The sequence below is a fragment of the Peromyscus eremicus genome, chromosome 12 (genome assembly GCF_949786415.1).
Source record: "Peromyscus eremicus chromosome 12, PerEre_H2_v1, whole genome shotgun sequence".
NCBI lineage: Eukaryota > Metazoa > Chordata > Mammalia > Rodentia > Cricetidae > Peromyscus > Peromyscus eremicus.
The window spans coordinates 22428589-22440806 of NC_081428.1; positions in this window are offsets into that span (position 1 = coordinate 22428589).

A 12218-nucleotide genomic window follows, 5' to 3' on the forward strand; every position below is an offset into this window, starting at 1 on the left:
TACCTCACTGGAAATATCCCTTTTATATCCTTTGATCACATCCTTTGATCCTCTTGTTACCATTCCAGCTACTCTACTTGCCCTAGTTTAAATGTTTTTCCCTTCAGGAAGTCTTAGCTAATTTGACAAATCAGCAGTGACTGAAAGTGACTGTGCTCCCAGAGCGTTTTCTTTGTCACAGAAATTAATCATGGTTATTTGTGTATATATCTTAACTCCCCTGATGAAACTGAATGTATTTGAGTGTAGAGACCTGTTCATCATTTAATACACACTATTCCCTGTTCTGGGCTTTACCCAAGCTGATATAAAGCAATGCATATTAGAATCAGGCATGAAAAGCTATGAAATAAACCTATTCAAACATTTATTTGGAGTAAATTACTGAAGTTGGGAGGATAGACATAACAAAATTAAGTAAACACAAGTAAAACGTAAAAAAAAAATAGAAAAATAAAGACTCCTTAATACTTTGTGTTCACATAAGCTTATAAAACTCTAGTGAATCATATTCAAAATGATGAGATGATTAGTACAAAAGGCAAAATGATTCTGGACATCAGTTTTGCGAAGCACACAGCTAATAATTTCACAAAACTCAATAATGAGAGCAAATATCAGCTTTTATCACCTAAAATAGTATATCCTTTCTAGATCCAAGCTTTGGTACAATATAAAGAAATACTCTTAATATCAACTGCACATAGCAAATTTATACCTAAATGTAATATATGATAAACCACAATCCTTCTATGTGTGATTTTTCTTCTGTTGGTAAAAGGAGAGCATGACTTCATCCCATGAGAGAGGCACAGTGCATGTGCTAAATCTCCTTGAGCTCTAGATAAGAATGTGTGATATACACCTGTGTGATAGAGAATGTGACTTATCTGATATTAATATGAATCAAGATCCATGGGGAATCTGATTGCCAATGCAGATTCTAATTTATTATGTCTAGATTACACCCATGATTTGGCATTCCTTATGAGCTCACAGGTGCTGGTCTACAGACCATAATTTTAAGGAACAATAAAACTATTTTACAGCGTTCCTAAGGAAGCCAAGGTAGAACCTGCCTGCAGTTCCAACTGCTCTAAGGACTAGAGCAGAAAGATTTTTGGAACTCAGAAGTAAGAAGGCTAGCCGGGCGTTGGTGGCACACGCCTTTAATCCCAGTACTCGGGAGGCAGAGCCAGGAGGATCTCTGTGAGTTCGAGGCCAGCCTGGGCTACCAAGCGAGTTCCAGGAAAGGCACAAAGCTACACAGAGAAACCCTCAAAAGCAAACAAACCAAAACCTAACACAGTAATACTTAATTTACATTTTAATGTTTTCTTCTACCTAATCTTTAGAAATGATCCATACCTTCAATTTCAGCACTTAGTGGCAGCGACAGGCAGATCCCTCTGAGTTTTGAGGTTAGACTAGTATACAAGATAATTCTGAGACAACTGGGACTACACAGAGTAAAACTGTCTCAATATAAAACAGAATGAAACACATGCAGAGATCCCCAACCATGCACCCAGCAGATCTCCGGGAATCCAGTCCAAGAGAAGGAAGAGGGATTACATGAGCAAAGAAGGTCAAGATCATGATGGTGAAATCTACAGAGAAAACTGAACCAAGCTCATGGGAACTCACGAACTTTAGAAGGACGGCCGTGGAACCTGCACAGGACCGGACTAGACCCTCTGCATAAGGGACTGTTTGAGGGGACCCTGGCATGAGCTGGCATTCTTGATCCCATTACCTACGGTTGGACACCTTGCTCACCCCTGATAAAGCAGGGAGGGGCTTGGCCCTGCCCACATCTGAATGTATCAGGCTTAGCTGTCCACCTCCCCCCCCCACACACACACACACGTTGGAGACGTTTTCTTGTTGGAGGAGTGGATGAGAGGGGAGGTGGGGGCAGCGAGAGGAGGGATGAGAGGGGGATCTGTGGTTGGCAAAATGAATAAAAAATATAATAAAAAAAACCAGAATGAAATAACAAAAAATAGCCCTTATTATTCTACCATCTTCACAGGCTATTAAAAAAATACCTTCTCAACAGTATTAGTTACTTTTTCTGTTACTGTATGAAATCCTACACCAGAAGCAACGTAAGGGGAACAATTTATTTCGGCTTAATGTTCCATAATGGTGGGGTAGACGTAGCTGCAGTCAGCTCCAGGAGGAAGTTGAGAGATCACATCTAAGCCATTCACCAGAAGCAAGGAAATAAGTTAGAAGTAGGACAAGTCCACAGAGTCTCAGAGCCTACCCCCACTGACGTATTTCCTCCAGCAAAACTCTACCTCCTGAAGGGTCCATGTCCTCCTCAAACAATACCTTGAGCGGAAACCACGCTGTCAAACCCAGGAGCCTGTGGGCACCTTTCTCATTCAAAACACTACCCTATTTCTTGCTCAGTGGAAAATAGAGGGAAAAAAGTTTTTGTTGTTGTTGATTTATTTGCTTTGCAGAGATTAATATCTGAAAAAAAAATCTTGAAAAATTCATCCATTTTTGTTTGGTCGGCTTCTAATGACTATTACTGTTTTTTTCTCTCCTCTCTGTTCAACTTTAATGTACAGTACAATTTAAAAGGTCATAGTTCAGTAGAAACTATTAGGCCAACTCATATACATTTAAGTTAGTAAGTTTTATTAGTAATTATTTTTATTAGTAATGTTTTATTAGCAGTTCTCAAAATTTTCTATCTGTATATATTTATAATATTAAAAAAAAAACCTTATGAACTAATTCCTTTCTGATTCTGTGAGTTCTGAAAATGCATACTGTAGGGAATTAAAACCTGAAATTTACTTGTTTTAGGCAAATAACTTCATCTCTCTAGAGGTGAAAGGCAATAAACAAAACGTGTGAAAGAGAATTTTCTCTCCATTCTTTGGACCAACAAACATCAGTTGCCGTCAGTGGATACAGGCAATTCTCAGGTTCTTTATCTTTCTTTTGAAAGGTTAAGGAAATATTACTTTGCTAATCATATCTGTAACTTATTTGTCGAACTCAAATGTTAGTATGCTGGAAGCAATTCTTTAAAATTTCATATTTTGTCCTGGAAAATGTCAATCACATAATACTTTTCATAATATGCCTCCCAGTAAAATATATGAAAAAACTTATTTAACCGTTTGCAGTGAGGGAGGGGAGGAGGTTAATATCTACCTCTTATTTAACGTATGCTATGGCTAATTTTTAGAGTTAAATGTTCTCAAGGTTTTAGTCCAAGAACTAATAACATTTATAATATGTAAAATAATTTGATAAATTAGAAAAAATTTGTATAACCTGAAATTGGTAGAAACATATATTTAGGTGAATATTATTGCTATTCTAGCCTTTTAAGAATATCACATAAGTGTGTTAATCATGCAGTCGTTCTTAATACATGTATAAAATATGTTTGAGGAGAAAAAAATTATTCTATTTTTAAAGAACCTGTCTTGATAAGCAAAATTAATCTTTAATCCCTTCTGAATTATTTAATGAACACAAATATAGTATGCCAATAATAAGTAGCGGCATACATTAACCTCATCAAGTGTTGATGAGTTCTTCTGCAGAGGTATGAACTGCACAAGTGTCAGCCTGGCTGCCATCACCCATGTACCTCTTCCCATGGGAGACTGGTGTGTGGATGATGTAATGCCATCGCTGCACTCAGTCACTGAATGCAACTGTGACTATAAAACACTGAAATGGGGTCAAGTTTATTAGGTTTTACACTAGTTCTCTAGATCAGCGAAGCATTCCAATTTGCTAGTGGACCATATATCACTAGAGTGATGTTAGTATACTCAGAAATCACACAGCATATGTTTTACTGTGGTGTGGAAAGCTTCCAAAAGCAAATTGAGAATCTGTGTCATTAACAAAATGGATTCAAAACTCTGTATCTTTCATGTGTTTTTTCATATTAACATTTTAAATCATGTTAAATTTCATATATTCATATATTATTGTATAGGTGCTACATATGATAAACTATGATAGAAATTATTCATACAGCATGAGGGAGATAGACATCACAGGATACTTTCAGATTGCTTACAGTCTAGTAGCCACTACTGTGGTTGATATATTGTGCACCCTAAAAAACTTATCTGGGGGTCAGAGAACAGAACAGCCACTATATTAAACATAGGTTTAGGCAGTGGTAGCACATGCCTTTAATCCCAGGAAGTGATGGCAGGAAGCAGAAAGGTATATAAGGCCTGAGCACCAGGAACTAGAACCTTTTTAAACTTTTAGCAGCAGTTCAGCTGAGATCCATTCAGATGAGGATTCAAAGGCTTTTAGTCTGAAGAAACAAGATCAGCTGAGATATTGACAGGGTGAGGTTGCATGTGGCTTGTTCTGTTTCTATGATATTTAAGCGTTCACTCCAATACCTGGCTCCAGGTTTGTTTTTATTAATAAGATCTTTTAAGATCCGTGTTACACACTAGAGGTGAATAAGGAAGAAAAACAATGGGTGCTTCTGACCTACCTCTGGTGCTCAGGAACAGGTAACAGAGAGACATCCCACAGAGGAAACCCTTGGTGTCAGTTAGAGAATGAAGCAGTGTTAACACAGGGCATTGGAAGAAGAGGAAGACCAAGAAGTCACAGAAGCCAGGGAGTAAACAAGCAGACTTGGCAAGTAGGAGGGGAAGCAAAGAAATTCAAAGCACATAAGTTGGTAGATTTATTCTCAAAGCAACGGGGACCTATTAAAGAAGACATCAAACAAGGAATATCCATGATTGGGTTTGAGTTTCAGAAGACTCTGTCAACAGAATTGAGAAAGACTTGAAAGGACGAAGATTGTTATAGCAACAGATCCTGGTAGTTAGCCACAGAGATAACACAAAGTGAAAAAAACCCATGGCAACCCCAGGACAAAATACTCCCCACATCTCTGTCTGTTCCTTTACTTCCCTCTCAAGAGCTTATATTCTCCTCCATGAAAACTGATCCAACCAGACTCTGTTCCCAGAGATTTGTCCTGGGCTGAAATAAACTCTTCTTTCATTGATTTTCATCTTGGTCCATGGCGATACGTAGATTATTTAGTTATAATGACATTAGCCATATTTGATGTGGGTACAACTACTAATAGGTAAAATGTCAGATAGGCTTATAGTTAAAATGTTTATAACAGTAATCTTTGATTTAAATTTTAAAGTCATTTGTGTGGTAGCAGGCAAGATACCCAACCTCTTCGTTAAAGATGTTACTTAACACTTTCATGGATTAAAGAAAGAACCTCTGCCCTGGAGGATGTGGGAATAGGGCGTAGGATCAGGGTAAGAGGAGGGTGGCCGGAGCGGGGAGAACAAAGGAATCCGTGGCTGATATATAGAACTGAATTGTATTGTAAAATAAAATTAAATTAAATTTAAAAAAAAAAAGAAAAGAAAAGAAACAACCTCTGGCTGGCGAGTATCCTATTACGGTGGGACTTTTGGAAGCAAAGCTTTTTATTGATATTCTGATGCTGTTGGCTGCTACTGATGTACTATGAATTTTCAAGTGAGAAATTTGGGGTATTTCAAAATAGGAAGACTGTTTAGTTTCTGGGCCAAGTTGGAAAAAGCATACTGCTGTTTTGGTCAAATTATCTTCAGTGTTCTTCCTGGAAAAGGGGCTTCCTCAGCAGGAAGGTTCTCACAGAAAAAATAATTAAGCCGTTTGTTCTTAGTTTCTGTAAGATATACTTTTTTACTTTAGCCTTATCAAATTATTCAGTATTTCTAGTTTGTTGTTTAACTCTGAATAGAAAATATTTTCTTCCTTCTATTTAATTTCCTATGGTATTATTATCATTTTTATGAAAAGATTCTCTTCATATTTTCACTTATTTCAGAGTATAACTGTATTACCTTTGTGTCAGTTATTATTAATTAAAGGGTAATTCCAGAGTGTCTGTATAATAAGAACTAAAAATATCAATAATTTCAATAACATCTTTGATTTAGGCAATAGAAAATTATGCAGGGCGTATACCCATCCATTTTGATGCCTAGCATCAATTTTGATAAGTTGATTTTGTACAAAATTTCATATTGGAATTTTTTCTGTCAGATTACAAGGAAAATTTGAGTACTCCTTTTCTTTTTTAAAATCTCATATATTATTTATTTGATAGTTATTCATTACGAGTTATTACATATAGTTAGAATCAGTCATATATCTTATTCTGGGACCATGTAATTATGTAGTAATTGCCCTTAGAAGAAAACAGGAAGCTCAAAAGTTAACATGCCAGAAATCTTAAAACATTGAAGAAAACTAACTTTTTCCACTATATATTATAATTCTAAAATGTATCATTGTTACCAAATAAGCATACACTTTAAAAGAAAGCTTACAAAAAAATGAAAGAAAAGAGGTAAGGAGCAGGAAAACAAAGGCATTTAAGAGGAAAGGTGAAAACCATTCTACTAGGATTTTTCAGTTGCTTTACTCTCTCCAGGACACCTTCTAGGAATTCCATGTTGAAGCATGGCACATCTGGAAAAGAAATCGCTCACAAATAATATACCTCCGAATATTAGTACAATTTCCATTTATTTTATATAGCCTAAAGAAAAAAAATATTCCTCACTTTTAGCAAATAGAGTAGTGACATTGAAAATGAATGTTCAAAAATTCCACCTATTAAGAAATACAGAGCAAGACCCTCTTCTTAATTATTTTAATTTCTTTCACCTTCTTTCTATGCTCAAGCTTATGTTCGGAGATGAGGGATTTTGTGGGTCTGTAAACCACGGGTTTCCGTATAGCTTCGCCATGAAAACAGTAAACCTTGCTTTCTGAGATAAATTCTGAAAATTCAGGTGTTTGGGCACATTCCATTGTTTACACTATCCTAGCAGGAGTCTTTAATTAACACCATTGAGTTGTTAGCGTATCCAAAAGCACTTTACACTCTCTGCAGCCACACCTGAAATGCAGCCAACACCACCACATAATCACTTTTGCACTAAATCAAAAGGGATGTAATTTAACACTTATGAGGGGGACTGGAGAAGACATCTGTACTGAGGGCTGTAAATCCCAGTACATTTCTTATACTTAGAAGTGAAAAAAATTCAAATTTATTTAAGATATGTTAAACCATATCATAATCTTCACATATTTCTCTTGAAGAGAATGCATTACTGCCCTTACCATTATCTCAAGCATTTCCAGGCATAATGAGATCCAAAAAAGCAGGTCTGCATCATTAAAACATTTCTAAATCCAACACACATGGCCCTGTACACAATAACATTTAAAATATTCATTTAATTTTGAACCTCCTTTCCCTCACCTTCAACGTAATTCATAAGCTGTTTCCATTCTCTTCTTAGCTTTCCATTTCCTGTCTGTGTTTGAAGCATTAGTGTATTTTAGAGCAATAAGAAAACCCAACTGAGGCTGCTTTGTAAATCCTGTTTTCTCCTATATTGGAAATTTGGAAAAGTCCTCTTCTATGTCCCAATTTCCTTGTCTGCAGAAACAGGAGTAACTGTCTCAAAGTGCTACAGTGACTATTCAGCAATTTTTCATAGAAATAAATCAACAAAATGATGTCTGGCACATAGGTATCCCCTCAATGTTTATGGTTATAATACATCTCTTTCCTGCCCTGTGTCTACACAATTTCTTGGTCAAGCTTCCCAAAGCAGTTGTTCATTTGTAAACTTCTGTTACCATGGTTAATGGACCTTTTCCAATTACTGCTGTTGACCTGTGTGTCAGCAGTGTTTGAGAGTGAATGTCTCACCTTTCTTAACACGCATAGAATATTATTTTCATCCTATCTGCCTCTCTTGTCTCTACTTAGACCCCTCTTTGCTCTACTCTTACTTCAATAATCTTATGAGTCCTATCACTGTAGAGATCAGCCATAAATGCATGGTCCTCACATTTTTTTCCTCTTTCAACTTACAAATCAGTACAGGCAAGGACCTACACAGAACCTGAAGGTAGACAACTGGGACATTTTATACCTAACATTTAATCCCAAACTATAAATCCCTTCCACCAATCCTGTTATCTACCCATCTTTACTTATTGAATACCCTTTCCATTTATAAAATGGCTGAAGTGAATATTACCTCGTTAGGATTTCAACTCCTATAAAATCCATCACTGCAATCTGTCAATTTTTCTCATCAAGTATTTCCAGAAGGTCATATAAATTCTTTAGCATCATTGTGCTCACTTTATTTCAGAGCCCTTGGATAGCTTCCTGGACCCCAGCAGTTGCTTCCTGTCTTTCCTCACTGATTTGGCTAGCTACCTCTTCTGATACTTTCTTCTTGAGAAGATCCTGCTGGCTTCCCTTGCACACTCTTTTCACTAACTGCTATAGCAATGGGAATAAAATAAAACAACTTAGCGTGGAATTTTGTATACACAGGATAAATAGCATTTCTGTGCTACACTATTTAGATTTATATTATTTGATGTTCTTATTAATTTGCAAAGTAAGTTTTTAAAATTTTCAAATATGCTTATTTATTCTTTTATTTTGATTACTCTTTTTAAACACTCCTAATAAAATAAAGTCAGAGACATTTTTATCACTATATCTATATTACTTTTACTTCAACAGATAGTTTTGATGTTGAGTAAATTTTTAAGGGAAACTTTCAAATAATTCCTAAGAAAGAATGAAAATGTAGCTCATGTGTTGGAAAATAGATACTTACCCTCTTGGAGAATGTTTTTGAAAGAAAATTTTATTTCTAATTTCTTTACCTGTTAATACCAGATGGAGGTCAGCTGGAGCCATATGTATGAACTTTGGAAGCTGACAGAATAAGGCATACAATTTTGTTGCTCTTTCCAAAAACAGTGTGACTTTGGTAAAGTTACAGAAGAAACTTGGAGTCTGGTTTTATAATCAAGAAAATTTGAATATTATTACCTAACTCTAGTAATATAAAATGATATTATATGACATTCACACCTCTGTAAAAACTCAATACCCAACTTTATTATCTTGCTCTCAGGCTTAAGACACTGTGTGTTAGTTCACATCAGTGAGTGCTTTCCCAGGACCACTTGAATGGGCTCCATCTCAAGAAGGAAGAGGTTGAGCATGCCTGGCTGAATATCTTCCATAGTTTTGCCAATGCTCTGTACCTGAATTCAGATGCTCACAAGAGACTTCTCTCTGGTTACTGGCATGAGAGGAGGGTGTTACTCTCTGTGGTGTATTTAAAATTTCATTTTAAGGTTTTTAACCATTATTATATCGTTATCATTGTAAGAATTGGTTTATTTTAATCAATTTCTACCACTGAACCTTTTCTTTGTGTGTGTGTTCCACGTGTTCATGTCGCCAGTACTGTTGCTAGTGAACTTGGTGACACACTCTCCAGTTACACTGTTAACTATTCTGCTAAGATTTATTAGCCAGGGTGATTTACTTTAGTAACTTATGCTCAGGACTCTGCACCTGCAAATTTCCCATTCTTGAATCCAACCAACTAAAACTCTAAAATATTTGAAAAATGTATCTGTAGTGAACATCTATAAACATTTTTGACATTATACTATGCAAACATGATAACATAAAAATAGGCAAAATTAAATACTACTTGCTGAACATTCCCATGGTATTAGCCAGTATAAATAATCTGGATTGATTTAAAGCATGTGGTCATATGTGTTTGAATTACATATAAATACTACACTATTTTGTCCAATGTCCTTGAACATTCCCTAGGAATTCGCTTGAATTAAGTGCCTGTGGATACCGAGGAACCACTTTACTCTGGTTTGCGGATTTGCTTTTAACCTTTATATTTTCAGATGTATAAAACATCATGATTCCTGTCCCCCCATGCCAGTATAATATCAAAAGCACAGTAGTAACTCAAAGGATCTAAATTTTGCAAAGCTGATTTGGCATTTGATGAGGGTATTGCTTATATAAAATGTTCAATAATAGTTTTACATAGTTCCTAAGACAAACAGCAAAAGAGTTACTTCATAGTGACAGTGTTTGTTGTTACTGACTTGGAGGAATCAGACTCAGTGCTAAAGATACAATGTAAATATGCAAAAGACCACAGAAGTCATCCAAAAGGAAATAAAGACTTGAGTCTAATTTGTATGGCATGTATTGACATTTGACTGAAAATAACATATGCAACAGGCAGAGATTAGCACAATATTGTTTTCCAGAATACTTTTATTTTTATAAAGCACAATATGGTTTTATGAGAAGAGTGAGGGTGAATTTTGGTTGTACAAAATATGTATCCAGATAGTGAGAATGGAAGGTCTGGAACACAACAGGAAAGGCCGGGATGAATCAAATATATATCAGCCATAAGGTAATAGAGAAAAAAACGAACATTGAGCAATATAAATGAAGTCAAAAACTCTTTAAGTATTGGACCAAAGTAGATTGTCTTATCTTAGGCACAGAAGAACCCACTGCATATTCTTCAGCAGTTCATCTCAAAGACGAGAAAATAGTGAAAGAACAAAATAATATGTAAGAAAATGAAGGCATTTATAAAATTTCATAATATCTACAGTGATTGGTTAACATACAAATTTTCACTATTTTTTGATGTAAAGAATAGACATAGTCTGTACCGTCATGGTTGAACAGAAGTGAGTCACAGGAAAAGACACCCTGGTCACAGGCAGTGAATAGTGACTTCTGCGTTTCTGGCTAATGTGACTGTGGTATTGGTAGTGTCATTGGCCCTTGCTGAGGACTAAATTACTCTGAAATTTATAATCAAATTAATTAATAAGTGAGAGTTCTTAAAGAAATGATGATTGGTAGCAGAGTTACTCTTCTTTATATAGAATTCCTCACCAGTTCCTCTGTAGCACCGACCCTTAAAGTCAGACATTACATTTTGTGGTTTATTTATAGTAATGACATTTAAATGCCAGCTTTTTAGCCTGCTGGTAATATTTATGAAAGGCTATATATTCAAGGATAAAGAGCTCTTCTGGGTTATATAGGAAAAGTCTTTTCTTAAAAGAATAAATTCGGTTTCCTTTTGTTCAGCAGAAAATTGTCACGCAGCGTATCATGTTGTAAAATAAAAGTTTGCACTCACAATAGAGTTCATGGGCTATGATAGCACTTGTTATGTTTTTTCAAAACTATTATCCTCCAAAATTATACAGAAAAATCTAAATCAAAAGGGAACTTAAAAAATCCAGCATTGGACCAGAACAGTTTACTTAGATTCCCTTTTTTTACTTCAGTTGTTAGAGGCAATGTTTTCTAGCTCAAAGTCTGAGATGTTTGAATTCTAGGTCTCTGATTTTCCACTTGTTAACAGTAATGATACTGTTCACTGGTGCAGTTGGTGTCTCTCTTCACTCAGCAGTGGCAATGGTGGATGTATTTATTTGCAGATACTGTCCTAAGAATAGGACTTTCAAATTAAAAAAAGAAAGAAAGAAATGGGGTGGAAATTTTTCCTAACACATGATCCTATTCAGAGGCCAGATAGTGTTTTGACAACTCTATTTTTGAAAACTCCTTTGTTACAGAGAAAGAAAAAAATGGTTCCTGAAATGTCTGGAAGAGTCACAACAAATTATAATAAAATCCTACCTTGGGAGGTATATTTAAAACCACCTGGCTTGTTTGTGAAAATGTAGAATATTACAAGTGAAAAGTAAGTTTTGATTCCCAGGGATCCGGGAGACACAGCTTAGCACAGAACAGGCTGTTGTATCATTTTTTAAAGATATCCCAGAGGATAGATGCTGTAATTTCTTTACTGTATGTTTACAGATATTGTCTCATTATCTGTCCACTGTAGATGCTTACTAAGTATTTGGTTGAGCAAATTAAGAAGTCAGGTTTATAATCCTGAACATCGGTATAAAAGGAACTAAAGAAGGATGAGATGCAAGCTTTCCTCATTTATTCTATGTACTGATTTTATTCATAAATATACACATTTAGACACACACACATAAACCAGTAATTTCTAGAATATCCTACCTTCATATCCTTAGAATTAAAATACCCTGTGCAGTAGTCCCTTCTCTGGTGTGGACCTACCTGGCCATCATAGACTTCCATAGCTCCGGCCTCCTTTCTGTTCTTTCCTCACAGTGTCTATACATCCCTATCTCTTCTATAACTGCTTCTTAGAGAGCATTTTCTTCAGTGCTTTCTTTTCCATCTGTCTCCCACTGTCTCTAACAGTCTGTGGAGTACGCTTGGTAATTGCCAT